Source organism: Corythoichthys intestinalis, chromosome 11 (genome assembly GCF_030265065.1).
Source record: "Corythoichthys intestinalis isolate RoL2023-P3 chromosome 11, ASM3026506v1, whole genome shotgun sequence".
Taxonomy (NCBI): Eukaryota; Metazoa; Chordata; class Actinopteri; order Syngnathiformes; family Syngnathidae; genus Corythoichthys; species Corythoichthys intestinalis.
The window spans coordinates 27,349,538-27,363,342 of NC_080405.1; positions in this window are offsets into that span (position 1 = coordinate 27,349,538).

The window sequence follows — 13,805 nt, forward strand, 5'->3', positions numbered from 1 at the left end:
AATAGCCTGACTACATATCTCGCATTTACTGTATTTTCCCTTTATTGTTTCCTACAATTTTAAGTTTTAATTTAAACTATTTAATTAGCCAACTTTCTAATTGCAGCTATTCGATTATGATTTGCAGTGTGCACATATGTGCATGTTTGGTAAGAATAATTTAAAAGATCAATAAAAATAAAAATAAAAATAAAAAAAACTATTTTTTTTTTAGTTTAGTTTGAATGGTGCCTAAATTTGACATGCATCTATTTTCAAACTTTGCATTACGTGGTTCGTTCATTCATTCATTCATTCATTCATTCATTCATTCATTCATTCATTCATTCATTCATTCCTTCATTCATCTTCTGTATCACTTAACCTCATCAGGGTTGCAGGGGTGCTAGACCATATTTCAGCAATTGCAAAGAGGCGAGTTACACACTGAACTGGTTGCCAACCAATCACAATGTTTACGTAGCAAATTATTTTTTTGACTTTGAAAAAAAAAATTGACTTTAAAAAAAAAAAAAAAAAAAAAAAAAAAAGGCCAGGCATCTAAAACAAACAATACATTCATTAAACTGATGCACCGTCAGACATGGACATGGTCCCTCATTTATTTTTTCACCTGTAGTTTATTTTTGGATTACATTTGATTGACTGCAGGCCTTGTGGAGGTGGACAGGTGGCTGCATCTTCACCCTTACTAAAACCACTCTCTAATAGCATGTCCCAGATACTGAGGTCAACTTCATTCTTTATCACCTTAACATCATTAGGTCTGACAGATCTGTTTGAAATTGTTGACATCTTAATCAACAAGAAATGTCATAATGCCTCAAGTCACTAAATTTAAGTTAGACATATAGATAGATGTTGACCCTTTAATTATGACCTCTGCTGAAGGATCCAACACTCATCACGTTGTTTCCATGGTTCACTGACAACCCTCAACCTTTAAAAGAGCCACAACGTTTCCGCTCAGCTTTGATAAACAACCACAACACTAATGTGGAAATATGTCTGAATACATTTTCTAACTAAAACTGAACGGAATTTTTTAACGTGAATTCTAATGGCTAGTTATTGCTGTTTGATAACCTGAGAGTCGCCTGGCTGTAGAGTCACTTTGAAAGTTTGAAGCAGATAAGGACAGAGAGAGTGAGAGAGTATGAGAAAGATTTGAAAGTGATAGAAGAGCATTGAAACAAACAGATAAGAGGAAAGTGGCAAAAGCAATGAGAAAGTTGAAGAGTTGCCTTAGAGGAGATGAAAAGTGATTCCGCAGTTCAGAGGTTGTTGTGGCCGCTGTGCTCGAGGAAACTGATTTATGTTGGTAATACTATATGTGTGATGTGTGTTTATGTGTGTGAGAGTCCTATGTGAGAATGCAGATATGTTTGTGTATACCTACCCACAGTATGTGCTCCTTTCTTTCCCTGTGCAAACTTGTTGGCAGCACTAATTAGGCTTCTGTGGTTCTAAAAACAGTGTTCCAATTTGAAACCTTTTCTTTTTAACATTCATTTTTAAAGTCACTTTTGCTTTAAATAATTACAATATCCTCATACCGACATGAACAGTTGTTGTTGGCTTACAGATCCGTGCAGTCCATAAGGCGAGCTAGATAAATGCCTATGGGTGCCGCAGCATCCAAAAGGGTGTCAAGAAAAATGTTCAAATAATATTTGATGACAGCAGTATTAAAAAAAATACAAGACAACAAATCAAAAGAACAACAAAAAATATCGTAATGAGTTTAAATGATAATGAAATAATTTTTCTAGTTTGCCTTCTGCCCATTTCACTGTTTCTTGTGATGCGATAATTTTACCACACACCCTAGTCTCACCCGTCCCCCTCTCCCTCTCGCAGACCAGCGAGCTACCTGAAGGTGCTATTTCTTCTTATTTTCCGCAATGGCGTACCGCACGCATGCTATTTTTAGACCGTGACGTCGCATTGTAAAGCCTGAGTGGGACATTATAGACCAGTGGTCTCAAACCGGTCCTCAAAGGGCCGCAGGGGGTACTGGATTTCATTCCAACCAAACGAGACAAATACCTTTTCACCAATCTGGTTTCTTACAAGTGTAATCAGTTGATTGCAATCAGGTGCTGCTTATGTTAGTAGAAACCTCATTGGTTGAACTGTTTGTGCTGGATCTGTTGGAACAAAAACCAGGACCCACTGCGGCCCTTTGTGGAGTCGGTTTGAGACCGCTGTTATAGACCCACCCTCGCATAGAAACAACGTAATATGTGCTACTTTTCGCCGGTGATCTTTCACAAACGAGCATGCCGATCACGCACTGCTTTTTTGAAACTTGTAGAAACAATTCTTGACATTACGACACATGAAGGATGTTTTCTTCATACGTTTCCGGAAACCAAAAACTCGGGAGGAAAAAATGTGAAAACCGAATCAACTTGCGCAGACTTTAACACCAGCTCGGTGAATCCATTCACATTTCATATGCAGTAAACATTTTGTTGGGTTGGCATGGTCTTTCAGAGGACAAAGAGGTAAGCCATTTTTATATTTTTTTACTTATTTTTTTAGTGTAACGTTGTGCCGTACTGCTTCTGTCTGACAATGAATGACCTGAAAAGAATTACAATGGTATCTGACTGCCACTGTTACCGTTTCTGTTCATAACTTTAGTAAGGGGGAAGTGTAAATAAATGATAGAATTAAGATTTGTTATCAATGAAAAAATTAAAAGTGTTCGTTGGCTGTCACTGAGTAGCATTTGCGATCGCTGCACAAAGCTAACTAAATTACCCCCAAGAATCGTCATAGACGTAGGACAACCAGAGGATATATGAGAAAAACAGGGCTGATGGTAAAGGATAGCTTGTTGAAACCGGAGAATGTCATTGTCAGTCGCGTCGATAAAAAAGCTAAGGCTATGCTTAGGTTGGCTCGTTTTTTTTTTCGTCTTTTTCAGCCTTCGACACTTAAGCCATCTCTTTAACTGAACATTTTTATGTTCTTCCACATCTTTGCCAGTGAATTTGGCACCAGGCACATCATTTTCGGAGGGAATTGGTGGGTTTGGCTCTGTAAACATCTCCTTCGCACACGATTTCCATTCATTTCCTATTAGGGACACGGTGGCTTGTCCCTACTTAGCAACAGTAGCTAATTTCATGAATATTAATGAGCAGAAGTGACAAGTTGCTTGTGGTACGCCATTGGGAGACGTTACGGTGACAAGTCGACGTCATGAAAAGACAAAAGCCCTCCGGGTCGCATTTTAGAAAGAAGAAAAAGGAAGAAGAGGAGCATAAACGTGAAAAAAGACAGAGGTTTGTTGTGATGATTTCAAAGGGATAAACACATATAACTAGCGCAACTGCAAGCTAGCGGTTATTTACATAGTTTATATGACATACTGCTAAAGCTAAATTATGCTGTATCATTAGCCAAACTGTTCTTTAGAAGTATTTTCAGTATTCAGCCGGCTGTTGATTAGTTTCATTTAAATTTACTCCCCCTCCCAATTTAGAGAAAGTTGGACAAAGTGTATGGAGGACTGAAATTGTCTTGCTGATTTTCATGTGATGTGAACCACTTTTACCTTGTGTTAAATTGTGCTTTTCAAATAAATTTGCCTTGCTTAAAAGTGCCAAGGTTCATTAAATACATACACCATTAAATATGCAATTAATAATTTCACAGTTCTGTTGTATGGGGGACTAAAGGTGCCGTGGATTTAAATGAAAACATTTGTTATTAAATGTGTCATTAATTCATTAAAATGGCAATCCCGTTCATGTAAAAAACTATTCAATTTATTTATTTATTTTTTTGCTATCGTGTATTATTTAATTATTATTGGATAGTCATATGTAGTTGCAGTGCTTCAAGAATTTATTTTCGTTTAAATACGCCCGTCAAAGATCGTGGCCGGATCCAGTAGACAGATACAGTAGGCTCCAAGAATTTAGGCACTATTCTGGTTATGTCATGCCGGTTTCACAATCAACAGCTATTTGACTAATATAATGTAACATTCCACTTTCTTCTCTTTGTAGATGCTCTTCTGAAATATTTTCCTTCCACCTCTTCACATCCCGGGCCATCTTTTACAGCCAACTTATCCACATCAGCACCAAGTCGTAGCCCACCAAGTCCAGTATCTTCCCACACACTAACTGCCAGTGGAGAAAGAAGTGCACCTTCCAAAACAACTGTCATATGATAGGGCAATAGATGCTTTTGCATCAGTGAAGACATGGTGAGTAAGGTTATAGGTCTAGGTTAAAAAAAAAGTTGCATTAAATAAAGGTTTGTGCGGGTGGGTGTTAATCATATTGTAATAAAAATTGTAATTTATCTTATTTATTTATGTTTGTTTTTGAATAGTTATTAGAGCATTTTTCTTTTAATTTCTGCATTTGTTCATTGTTGTCTTTTTTATATACTAAATTACAAAGCGATAATGTGCTTTTTTGGTGTGAGTGTTTAAATATGTGTGTGGAAAATAGCTATTAGGGGGGTTGGGGATGCGCCAACAAATTTGTTGCCTAGGGTACCAAATTGGTCAGGAACGGCCCTGCTTATTGTTTGAATATGTGCCCTATTAGTCATTGTTTGGTTGAATCAAAGACAATTTATGATAACATAAACAGTAAGTCAAGCATGGATCTTTGCATTAGAAGTGAAGGATCAGTGCAAATTAGTCAAGTAAATCAACTTTCATGTGCAAATTATCCTCTAAAATTAAACTGCTAGCCTTTTAGTAGCCAATGAAATAAGTAACCAAACTGTCACAACTGTTTAATTGATGCAAATACAAAATGTTTGTCAATTATATAGAGTCATCAAGTTAAATGTCCAATAGCAACACAGAACACAAATGATTATTTTTAAAGTCCAAATCCTCCAATCTCAGCATATATGTACAGTATGTATGCATCCTTTTGTTGTTGTTTTTACATATTCCTCAACATTGAACCAAAAGAATTAATTTTCATTACCCAAACATTAAACAACCCTATTACTGCGGACGCATAACATGCCTTATCACTTGTTCAGTATTATCTCAGGTGGCCAGATTAACGTTTTGCACAAAATTTATGCGCAGCATTTTTCTTAATCCCTTTTATTAAACTCGTGTCTCCTTGTAAAGCAAAGCTGTTACATACCTAATGATGGGTCAGACCAGAACAGCTTAAAAGTGCAATAATGAGTAATTGTACTTTGACATTGAGGTCTCATAAAAGTTCGATACAGCAAAATTTTGGATTTTGCTGTGTTAAAGTGACTAATATATTTGTTTTTATCTTTTAAAGTGAATGATTTTCAATAAAGCAGTCAGGTAAAAAAATAATTTAAAAAAAACATTGTGTGTCGGCAGACACAGCATGTACTGTAATTTCTGTATGATAAGTAGTAGCTACAAGTGGAGTTTTTTTATTTTAAGATTGAATGCAAGGTTTCAAACAGCAGCTGGAATTAAATCACAGCAGCAATTTTATCAGAACTCACCAACATTTTCTTATTAAAAAAAAAAAAAAAACGTTCTTTAATAAAAGAATGTCCCTTTTACACAACGCGCTCAAACCAGGATTTATTTATTTTTCATGACCGCTGTTCCGTATAGATGGCTCAGACACAGAATGTGGGATTAAGTTGCCAATACTGTGTCTTCAGAGCTGTAGCAGAGCTTGGAAAATGCCTGTGAGGATGGCTAACAGTAGGGTTGCATGACAGGGGTTTCACGCTGGCATTTCCTCCCTTGTAAGTAGAAAGCAATGCTAGCAGGTTGGTTGCTGCATTATGGAATGCATTCAACACATGTTACAGCTATTTTGTTGTAAAGAGGACTCTTTTTCTATTCTATAAGTAAAGTATGAAGAAACTGCTAGACAATCTGATTAGATCATGAATCATGTTGATCATATCATGGTTGTGCAGTTCTGAGATCCCCAGAGGTTCTTCTTAGGGCCACATTTGCATCGTGAGTGTGCATGAAGGGACAGATACGATAAACCATTCCATTAAGGAACAGCCATTTAAACATTCATGTGTTCAGTGTTTGACCTTGTCAACACTCAAACTCAGGTTTTCAAACTCATTATGCTATGGGATGAATGCAGTAATATGTATGAAAATTGGTGTAAAATATAACACACTAGGTTGTCCCTGCTAAGAAATCCAGCATATGGGGGTTCCTGTACCAGCAAAACCAGTACCAAAACACAACAAATTCGGCAGAACTTTGCTGGATGCTGGATTTACCTTTTTTCAGCTGGGACAAAAGAATTACAAAGGAAACACACACTTGTGCCTGACTGGCTATTGTCATACAAAGGTCTCTTCTAGATCACTACTTCTGAAAAGGCAGAGATAGTCACAAACAAGATCTGACCAAAGTGTACACTGTTGCAGCTTGTGAGTTACTTATGTTGTTAGTCTACTTCTATTGTGGTCATTTTGCATTAATGTTAGCGGCTATTTGTGCAGGCATACAGGAAGGTACTGACAGAAATGGCGCAACCCCTCATATTGTTTGTCACAATATTAACTACATTATAAAATATTAAAGCTTCACTCATAATAATAACTGACTACTGACCAACCCCAACCCCGCCCACACACACACATACACAAAACAGAGGAAATAGGTGGGGGGCAAAAAGTAATGAAAGTAACAACAACAATGAGCCACTGAGAGAGCAGATGAGTGATTAAAGAGAGAAAACGGGCCAAATCCACACAGAAAACAATTAAGATTGAAAAAGCAATTGAGCAGTGGTTTTCATGTGTTCCAAGTGTGACACAGTGGAGTCCCTCGCCTTTTTTTATGTCGACCAGCATTCCAGCTACTGCCTGTTACTTTACCTCTTTCTGTCTCCTTCCCCGCCTCTGCTGTCTCATCACTCCACATTTGTTTGCCATGTCTGTCAACCTGTAGTATCTCTCCTATCTCTCTACCTCCCACCACACTATTCTTCCACCACATTCTGCTATCGTATCCATTCTTATCTTCTCCTCTCTCTCTCTCTATCTCTCTAACAATGTCCCTCTACTGGTGCCTGGCAATAGAAATGACTAATCTGAGATTATTGTTGATATCAAAACAAAGCAGATCACTGCTGAGACCCATCGCGCTCTCACAGTTGTATCTATCCATCCGTTTCCTATAGTTACCGCTTGTCCCTCAATAGGGTCATGAAAACCTGCAGCATACTACCCAGCAGACTGGCAGGAAACACCTTAGCCTGACCAGTCCCTTTATAGGCTAATAAACAACCAGTGATGTTTAAAATTAATACAGAAATTAGATTAATCTCTTAATGCCCGAATTTACGTTTTACAAATACACGGTACCTAAAGCGTTGGAGTAATACTTAAGTTCATAAAAATAGTATTAACATGCTCACTGGCTTTGACAATGATTGAAATCAAATGCTTTTCAACTTGGATGGGTGGCATTGAGTGATCATGTTTCACTGTCATTGACAGCGATAGATGCTGAATCCAATTTGACTGCTGCGGTCTTTCAATCGCTGCCAGCCCACCCATCATTAGCAGTTAATGGAAAAAAAAATTGAATGTCTAATTCAAATGGAAGAATATCCTAAAATAACAAAATCAGGGCTGTCAACAGACTTGCAGGGGCCTGGGGACAAGAGACCATTTTAGCCCCTCCCCACCCCTGCCACCGGCTTGTCATGACAACATACGAAGTACATTTAACGCTTTGCAAGCAATGACAGTGTAAATTTTCAAATAATTTAATTTGAGATGGACAGTTAAGTTTAACAGACCATAATGAGATGTGACACAATACAAATAAAAAATAAATCCATCTATTGTCCAATGTAAACTACAATACCATACAACTGAGAGTGCTATGCATGCCTGCTAAGAAACAAGACAGTATATTTAAACATCCTGTGCCTGCCCCCTCCACATCCTTGGGGTTATCAAGCCCTCAAACACTGATGCGCCTAGATTTTTTTTTATATCAAAGTCACTTATAACATCAGTGAAATCCAGTTTTTGAGCAAGCTTACGCTTAATGTGTTAGGTTTTGTGTTTGTTTTCTCCTAGTGTGACTTGTCCCTGTGATTGCCCATTGCTCTCACCTGTGTGTGTTCTCCCAGTGTATCCTGCAATCTGCATCCACCTGTGTTACCCAGCTGTTCCTCGTCTCGTTACCCCTGGTCTGCGTGTGTGTATATAAAGACCCAGTTTCTTGTCACTCCTTGTTGCGTTATTGTCTGTCTGTCCTTGCCAAAGTCAAGACCCGTCCAAGCCCTCGCGTACCTGTCCATCCGTTTACGTAAGTTTTGTTGATCCATAGTCCTTTTGTTTAAACTTTGTGATTTTTGTTAGTTATTATTAAAACGTTTTTTTGAGTTCACTGTCTCCTGCCTTGCATTTTTGTTTCACTGCTTTTGGGTCCACACAACCTGCCTTCCCGCGCATTCCCTGACAGAATGACGCAACCACTAGTGGACCCAGCGGGAAACAACTGGCACCGGCATGCTCGCCGACGGCTTTCTGCCCGTTCCCCTGATTTTGTGTTCCCTCGGCACTTTTTTTAAAACTCTGATTCCGACTCAGACCCGGATTTTGATTTTACACCTTCCGTTTCCCCTGAGTATTTTTCTTACCGCCCTCCGCACTCTGTGTCCTGTTCGGAGCTCGTCAACAAGGACTCTTACCTGGGGTCCCGTTGGGCCATCTATCGTGGTCTGAGGAGTCGCCCAGGCTCATTGCAGCCTAATGGGGCTATTGTGCAGCCCCTGCCACCTGAAGGCGCTCGCCAAAAGCCTCGGCGTGGTGGTCGACGCCGACGGTGTGCGGCGGTGCTGACGTCATGGCTTCCCGAGGTTCCCACGCCGACTCCCCGCAGTCAAGTTCCTCCAGCGCCGACTCCCCGCAGTCAAGTTCCTCCAGCGCCGACTCCCCGCAGTCAAGTTCCTCCCGCGCCGACTCCCCGCAGTCAAGTTCCTCCCGCGCCGACTCCCCGCAGTCAAGTTCCTCCCGCGCCGACTCCCCGCAGTCAAGTTCCTCCTGCCCGGCTCCCCGCAGTCAAGTTCCTCCCGCGCCGGCTCCCCGCAGTCAAGTGCCACCCGCGCCGACTCCCCGCAGTCAAGTGGCTCCCGCGCCGGCTCCCCGCTGTCAAGTTCTTCCCGCGCCGGCTCCCCGCAGTCAAGTTCTTCCCGCGCCGGCTCCCCGCAGTCAAGTGCCACCCGCACCGACTCCCCGCAGTCAAGTGCCACCCGCGCCGACTCCCCGCAGTCAAGTGGCTCCCGCGCCGACTCCCCGCAGTCAAGTGGCTCCCGCGCCGACTCCCCGCAGTCAAGTTCTTCCCGCGCCGGCTTCCCGCAGTCAAGTTCTTCCCGCGCCGGCTCCCCGCAGTCAAGTTCTTCCCGCGCCGGCTCCCCGCAGTCAAGTGCCAGCTCCCCGCAGTCAAGTGGCTCCCGCGCCCCGCTGCTGTTCCGCCAGCAGTCTCCTGCGACTCCGCTGCCGTCCCGCCAGCAGTCTCCTGCGACTCCGCTGCCGTCCCGCCAGCAGTCTCCTGCGACTCCGCTGCCGTCCCGCCAGCAGACTCCTGCGACTCCGCTGCCGTCCCGCCAGCAGACGACGAGGACTCCGCTGCCGTCACGCCAGCAGACGACGACGACTCCGCTGCCGGCACGCCAGCAGACGACGACGACTCCGCTGCCGTCCCGCCAGCAGACGACAACGACTCAGACGCTGTCCCGCCAGCAGCAGCAGACGACGACGACTCAAACGCTGTCCCGCCAGCAGACGACGACGATTCAGACGCTGTCCCGCCAGCAGACGACGACGACGACTCAGACGCTGTCCCGCCAGCAGACGACGACGACTCAGACGCTGTCCCACCAGCAGACGACAACAACGACTCAGACTCAGACTCCGACTCAGTTCCTGCTCCGCCCGACTCCGACTCAGTTCCTGGTCCGCCCAACTCTGACAATGACTCTGTTCCTGGTCCGCCCGACTCTGACGACGACGACTCTGTTCCTGGTCCGCCCGACTCCGACGACGACTCTGTTCCTGGTCCGCCCGACTCCGACGACGACTCTGTTCCAGGTCCGCCCGACCACGACTCTGTTCCTGGTCCGCCCGACTCCGACCGCGACTGCGTGCCTGACTCCCTTCACGATGACGACAACGCTGCTCCCCGCTTCCTGCCGCGGCTTGGCGGCACGAATGTCAGAGTCCTTCCTCGCTCGGGGCGCCCGCCTGATCAACCCGTGCGGTCGCCCAACGTCTGGCGCCCCAAGCGCCCGCATGATCAGCCCGTGCGGTCGCCCAACGTCTGGCGCCTCGGACACCCGCCTGATCGACCCGTGCGCTCGCCCCATGTCTGGCATCCTGGACGCCCGCCTGACTAGCCCCTATGGGCTGATGTTGCTCCCTCCTCCGGGCAACCTTCTGCCCACCGTGTTTGGACTTTTTTTTTTTTCCTTGAGGACGTCTGGGATCCGTCCCTTGAGGGGGGAGTACTGTTAGGTTTTGTGTTTGTTTTCTCCTAGTGTGACTTGTCCCTGTGATTGCCCATTGCTCTCACCTGTGTGTGTTCTCCCAGTGTATCCTGCAATCTGCATCCACCTGTGTTACCCAGCTGTTCCTCGTCTCGTTACCCCTTGTCTGCGTGTGTGTATATAAAGACCCAGTTTCTTGTCACTCCTTGTTGCGTTATTGTCTATGTCTGTCCTTGCCAAAGTTAAGACCCGTCCAAGCCCTCGCGTACCTGTCCATCCGTTTACGTAAGTTTTGTTGATCCATAGTCCTTTTGTTTGAACTTTGTGATTTTTGTTAGTTATTATTAAAACGTTTTTTTGAGTTCACTGCCTCCTGCCTTGCATTTTTGTTTCACTGCTTTTGGGTCCACCCAACCTGCCTTCCCGCGCATTCCCTGACATAATGGAGAGCATGGCTATGTTGTTAAGGCTGCCCTGCGACATGGTGGAGCGTAGGTAGTTTTTTATTATTTTCATTTTACTGAAGGCTTGCTCTCCTCCAGCTACAGTCACTGGCAATAAGGCGCGCCGTAATAAGGCGTTATATTGCTACCTCTATTCTGAGTGAGCAATAATAGATTTTGGGCACAGAAAACACCCCTCCTGCTCTCGCTCAATTTCTGCACACCTGTGCTGCCTCTATTCTGAGCGAGCAAAAATGAATTTAGAGCACACGCTACTAACCTGTCGCGAACCAACCAATCAGAGAGCTTGTCAGTCTGCTTCCAAGTGCTCCATGTTCCTGTTTACTCTTCCCCAAGTCCACTCCATTGTTCTCGCCTGCCTGCTCGTCCATGACCCGTGACAAATAAAAGTAAAAACAGTATATAAATATATAAATAAATAAGAATGTTATTAATTTACCCATTCATCTTAAAAAAAATCTTATTTAAATATTAAAAAAAAAAAAAAAAAAACTTTGAGGGGGAAATTGAATAAAAGAATTCCTCCTTTTAATGATTCGTATTGATCATATTTAATATATTTATTATATTTATGTATATTTTTGTTAAATGTGAACTCAGGCATCAAAGAATAATGTGAAACACTGACTTGGCATCTGATCTAAAACAAAAACAAACAAACAAACAAAAATATATAAAAAGACTGAAATCAAATAAACCCAAAACATACTACCCACACGATGCTTGCTGTTTCCCAAGCAAAATTGGCCACAACGCGATCATCACACTTGCTGGCTTGAATAATTGTCCTAGGAGAAAATTTTCAATATGTGCAAAATGAATAGCAGATTGATTGTGCACATTCTAATGGCCTGTCTTCTCATTTGAACAATGGAGTGCAGACATTCTTGTAAGCAAACATTTAGACTAATCTGGAAATCTGCTTACCATGCAAAATGGTAGTAGTTTGCCAGATTGCAGACATTTTAATGGCCAATATTTATTATTAATACCATTTTACCCTTACTGGCGACTTGAGCGCAACCTTCCACCAACATCTACAGACAAACAGCTATGATTGCAAATTTAACACTCGATCAAATACATGTCCTCATGTGGGTGGATGATCAAGTCATTTTTTATTGTTCTGACGCCCTATTGTAATTTTTTGCTTGTATGCGATTATTTGCATTCTAAATATATACTATCACTGTACTGTATAATGCTCCTACTCTTCTTCTCCAATAATATCATCACCGCAAACCCTTTTAACAAGCCCTTGAATATTGGTATTGGTAATGAATGTTGGCTTTCACAATTTAATTTGCATTTTTATTTCTTTATTTTTATATCAGTGTGTGAATCAACATAATTATTTTTTTATGTCTTGCGCTTGTTAAAAATAACACAGTGGTCAGAGTATCACAGAGAGTCTACACTTTCTACGCCCTTTTTTTAAAACAGATTTAAACAGTATCTGCATATTTTCATGTGACAAATTTAAAAAAGTAAATGGTAAAAATGTAATTAAGAAAGGCTCCATTTCTCTTTCCAAAAGTGTGGACTTTTTTGTAGGCATACAAGATTAAAAAAAAAAAAAAAAAAAAAAAAAAAAGAAAATAGATTGCATCCTCAGGGCAAATGAAGACACAGTAGATTGGAGAGATCTTTCATTTTCCCATTAACATCAGTGTAACTTCATAACGTGGGTCATTTTCAATAACAGATTCAAATTTTTTTCATGATATAAACAAGCAAAAACTGACTAAATGCTCCCTGTTAAACCTTCTTGATATTTAGCAAATCCAGGGTTTCTTTTGCAACAAATGAAATATTTAGTTACATTGTGGTCTACATATTTCAGGCTATTTTGACTGACACATGGACGTCAATTGTCAGTGGTTTATGCAACACTTGTTATGTTCACGCTGAAGGAATCTGACCTTCTAGCCAGACCGCCGGAATCGCGCCAGCAAAACCGCTAGACACGAGCTGGTGCAGATCCAACGATCTGGCCGGCGAGACACCGGCAATCCGGCCAGAAGGACAAACTCCGCGCGTTGACCTTAGTCTTAACCCTATGTACTGACTCCATTTTGAAAGGTTTAAAAAAGGCTCACCTAAAACAAGTTGACAATTTATTCAGGTCGACAGTGATCAAAGCGGCAAGGCGAAACAGACGGACTCTGGTGAGGAGGCAAACTCGTTCCAAGGTCACCATATCAGAAGTCAACAAAAGGTTCCAGAGAAAAATGAAAACGCTTAGTTAAACATTCAGTCTTTTGAAGGCTCTCGCTGGGCACCCGTGGGCAGGAGGAACGGTGTGTTTGGGTGTTTTTTAAGAGTATTTTCTGTTTGTGGATTGGACAGGAAGATTCAGGAGTTACTGTTGTCAGGGCAACCAGGGTTGTGGATTTTGCCTCCTCAGAGTCAAAGGGGCTCTTAGAGTCTTGTCAGTTGTGTTATCAGATGGATATCAGGTGATTATTTTCCTTGTGTTGGCACGGGGCATCCCGCCATTTGTTCTGGACTGTCCGGAAGAACTGATTGGAGACGTGGGCTTGTCAGCGTCAATTTTGCTCAGTCAGCTGCATGACGCACGTGCTGGGCTTCCGTGATAAGCATGTGTTATTTGTCTCTTATGCCCTTTATTCCGCTTGTTTTCCTTAAGCTATGGTATAAGTGCTATTTATTTTATATTGGGTGTGTGAGACAGTGCCTTCGACGCTTTCATTTCCATCAACGCTTAAAGACGTCCAATCGTGTGGGTTTATTCAACTTTCTGCTGTGAATTTAAATGAGTTTGTCACTCATAGACGTCCAATCCATTTGATCTGCCAACCCTCTTCCTTCAAATGGGTTAGGGTGAGGTCTATAACTGCTAATGGCAGCCATTGAG